This window comes from Ursus maritimus, unplaced genomic scaffold (assembly GCF_017311325.1).
Source record: "Ursus maritimus isolate PB19 unplaced genomic scaffold, ASM1731132v1 scaffold_32, whole genome shotgun sequence".
NCBI lineage: Eukaryota > Metazoa > Chordata > Mammalia > Carnivora > Ursidae > Ursus > Ursus maritimus.
In genome coordinates this window covers 20,887,206-20,891,822 of record NW_024425786.1, presented here as the reverse complement: position 1 = coordinate 20,891,822, position 4,617 = coordinate 20,887,206, and positions in this window count along the sequence as shown.

Below are 4,617 nucleotides of genomic sequence, written 5' to 3'. Positions count from 1 at the left end.
CAGAGTCACTTTTTTTTTAAAGATTTTATTTTTATGTATTTGAAGAGAGAGAGACAGCCTTCGAGAGAGGGAACACAAGCAGGGGGAGTGGGAGAGGAAGAAGCAGGCTCCTAGCAGAGGAGCCTGATGTGGGGCTCGATCCCAGAACGCTGGGATCACGCCCTGAGCCGAAGGCAGACGCTTAACGACTGTGCCACCCAGGCGCCCCCAGAGTCACTTTTTATCTCTTTACCCAAATGTCCATTGACTGGTGAATGGATAAAGAAGATGTGGTGTGTATATATGCACAATGGAATATTACTAGCCATCAGAAAGAATGGAATCTTGCCATTTGCAATGAGGCGAGTGGAGCTAGAGGGTATTAAGCTAAGTGAAATAAGTCAGAGAAAGACAAATACCATATAATTTCACTCATATGTGGAATTTAGGAAACAAAACAGATGAACATAGGGGAGGGGAAAAGAAAAAGAGAGAGGGAAACAAACCATAAAAGACTCTTCACGATAGAGAACAAACGGAGTGTTGATGGGGGGAGGTGGATGGGGGATGGTCTAGATTGGTGATTGGATATTAAGGAGGGCACATATTATGATGAGCACTGGGTGTTGAATGTAGGTGATGAATCATGGACTTCTACTACAGAAACCAATATTGCACTGTATGTTAGCTAACTAGAATTTAAATAAAAAGTTGAAAAGAAAAAAAAACTTTATTTAAAAGGATGCTTTATAACTAAATTATAGGTGAAAACCAGTGGCACCTGCCACACATAGAAAATGAATATAAGCATAAAATACAACTATTTTTAAAAAGATTTTATTTATTTATTTTGAGAGAGAGAGAGAGAGAGAGAGAGAGCACGTGTGTATGGGTCCCTTCCCTTCTTTCCTCCCTTCCATGTGACTGTACCCTCACACACGCACGCGCATGAGCTGGGGGAGGGGCAGAGGCAGAGGGAGAGAATCTCTAGCAGACTCCAGGCTGAGCGTGGAGCCCCACTTGGGGCGTGATCCCAAGACCCTGAGATCCATGGGCGCCTGGGTGGCTCAGTCGGTTAAGTGTCTGACTTTGGTTCAGGTCCTGATTCCAGGGTCCTGGAATCGAGCCCAGCATCAGGCTCCCTGCCTAGTGGGGAGCCTGCTTCTCCCTCTCCCTCTCCCTCTCCCTCTCCCTCTGTTGCGCCCCCTGCCTGTCCTTTCTCTTACTCTCTCCCCTGTTCTCTGTCAAATAAATAAAATCTTAAAAAAAAAAAAAAAAGACCCTGTGATCCTGACCTAAGCTGAAACCAAGAGTCGGGTGCTTAACCAACTGAGCCACCCAGGCGCCCCAGGGGCCACCATTTTTATGTCTTAATTACTATAGTTACTGAAGTTTGTCCACCTCAGTGTCTGTCTTCCAGATCCTGGGGGCAATACCTGAATCTTAACCATCTATGTATCCACCATTTCTCACACAAGGTCTAGGGTTGAGATCCGTCTGTCTGCAAAGCTTACTGCTCCCCTGGGTGTAGCATCAGCAGACATGGTGACATATACATGCATTTGCTTTGAAAGGGTTTAAGGAGGCAGTTGCCAGCTCTGGGCCTGCGCGTTCTCCCACCTTGAAAGGCTACTTTCGCTTTGACCACTATTAAACAGTCGCTTGCTCAAGAAGAAGAAGAAAAAAAAAGACAGGGTTAAGGAGACTCTTGAGAGATAGACGGGGCAGGAATTTAATACACATTCTTTCAAAGTTCCATGTCCCTATTTGAAAAGAAATGTCAGGGGTTCTTCAGAAGATCAGAACATTGTGAAGCTGGGAGGGTCCAATCCCTTCATCTCACGAGGGGAAACATGGGACTCTGAAGGGCTAAGTGAGTGCAGAAGTCGCACAGCACAAAGTTGCAGTGGACACAGAGCTGGCTGCTCGCCTGTGTCTTTTTCTTCTTGGTGACAGGATTATGGGAAAAGCTGAGTTGTAATTTTTTTTTAAGATTTTATTTATTTATTTAAGAGAGAGAGTGCGAGCATGAGCAGGGGCAGAGGGAGAAGCAGGCTCCCCGCTGAGCAAGGAGCCCGATGAGGGACTTGATCCCAGGACCCTGGGATCATGACCTGAGCCAAAGGCAGATGCTTCACTGACTGAGCCTCCCAGGCGCCCCCGAGTTGTAATTCTTTTGATGAAACATCACCCATCAGGATTTCCAAGCCATCTGGTGTGTCGAGAAGGCTTCATCCTGCCCTGACCTCAGACGCACACCAGTGATCTCAGTTACAGGGTGTTGATGGAAGCGAGATGTGGTCTCTCACCGCAGCGAGATGACGCACAGACACCGAGTGGTAAGTGTAGGGCACAGTTGATGAGAACTGGGCATATTTATGCTCGTTTTCACTCATCAGTGTTATATTTGTCTTTGAGACCGAAGGCTACGGACAGATATAACAAAACCCTCTTGCAAAACACCTGGGTTTTGTGCAGACTTAGTGTTGCTGAAATACAAATCTTGCTTCCCTTGACAACCTGCTAGCAAGTCATTCTCCAGCCTACCCAGTCATCCATCCATCCATCCATCCATCCATCATCCATCCATCCATCCATCTATCCATCCATCCATCCATCCATCATCCATCCATCCATCCATCTATCCATCCATCCATCCATCCATCCATCATCCATCCATCCATCCATCCATCCATCCATCCATCTATCCATTCATCCAGCTATCCAAAAAAACACATATAGAGTACCTATTTTGGTCCAGTAACTATGCTAAGCACAGTTTTTATCCGTTGTTTTAAAGAAACCTCACACTCCCCACTGAAAGGTAGCTGATTTTATCCCCCTAGAAATGAATAAAATAAGGACTGAATAAGACAGTGGCTACCTCCTAGGTACTTGGTATAAAAGGAAAGGGACCTACTTTTTGTTGAGCCCAGATATTTGCTTGCCACTTCCATAAGTCTTATCTCAATGAGTCCTTATAGCCTCTGTACAGAATTGATATCTTCATGCCCATTTGCAGATGAGGAAATTGAGGCTCAGAGGGGTCCCGTGATTTATAAGAGTGACTAAGTGGTGGAATAATATTCAAACTCAGACCTGCCTTAGTAAATATGGGTCCCTTCCCTTCTTTCCTCCCTTCCATGTGACTGTAGCCTCGCCCAAGTCCCTGTAAGCACTGTCCCGGCTTTGGTGCGTGCAGGGTTAGAGGTCTCCTGAGGGCAACAGCAGCTGGCGAGGGCCCCACCTTGCTGTTTCTAATTTCCTCTCTGAAGGCTTTTGTGCTCCCCATGCAGCCTAAAACCCAGGAAGCAGGGACTTTTTTCTGGGCTGAGACTCCTGTGGTCCGTTAGGGGTGCTGCTGCCGGTGGACGGTGTACATGAACGCTGTGTTTCAAAGAACTTCTGAAACCAGAGTGTCATTGTCACTAAAGTTAGAAGGTGCATTCAGCGGTCACCTGGATGCTGCCATCTCCGTAAGAGGAGGGAAAGGGGTGAACACTCGCCGCTGCTGACCACCTACTGTGTGCCAGGCACTGTAGGGAAACTTCACATCATCGCTTAGTTAGGATGAAACTGACTCTTCCCTCTGCCTGAATTACTTTTCTCCCCAGATTCTAGCTGTCTGGCTCACTCCCTCCCCTCCATCAAGACAGCTCAAATGTCCCCTTCTCAGTGAAGCCTGGTTTGACCACTTTATTTAAAGCAGAAGCTTAAAGGATGAAGTGATTCTTAAGGCCACGCAGTAAACAGCTGGGGCTGTCTGGCTCCGGAGGTCGTGCGCTTTTCATCCCAGCACACTGACGTCCTCTGTAGACCCCTTTCGCGACATGGACGGTGCCCGTCGGTGTATTCTCTGTATTTATAGGTCTGAGTCTGTCATTTTTTCTATTCATTCTATGAAGATTCCACTTATGAGAGGAATCATGTGGTATTTGTCTTTCTCAGTCTGACTTATTTCTGTCTGCATAATACCCTCTAGGTCCAGCCGTGTTCTCGTGAATGGCAAGACCTCATCCTTTTTTAGGGCTGAGTAAGCATAGATCCTTTTTTCACCTGTATTTTGCTGGACCCCTCCCTTGGGCATTTTTCTGTCTGAATGCCTGTTATTTTCTGTCACCACCTTTCTTCAGTCTCACCCCCCACGACAGCTCAAGAGCACTCAGTAAGTATCTTTGACTTTTTGTCTGTATCCTTGGAAAATGTAGTGTTAGCCTCTTTAAATGTATTCATTTAAAATGTACATGAAAGGCACAATTCACGCAAGTTGGGCTACGGACCTCCTTCTGTGTCTCCTAATTGTCCCACTCAGCATCGTTCTTACACTTTCACCATGTGAAGTGAGCACATCGGGTTCACGGTTGCAAACATCTGCCTGGCCCTCCAGCGTGTGTGTCTACCTTTTACTTACCTGTTCCCCTGGTGGTGGACAGTTGGGTTGTCTTCCGCTCGCTTTTCTAGAAACAATGCTGTGAGGAGATCCTTCCAGATGCTCTCCTATGGACCAATGAGAATTTCTCTGGGATGTATACCCAGGTGCGACCTCCTAGGTCAGAGGCTTCACTCCTACATAATTGAACTTAGACCTGCCAAATCACTTCTGGAAGGGCTGCACCAGTCTACACTCGCACCCAGAGT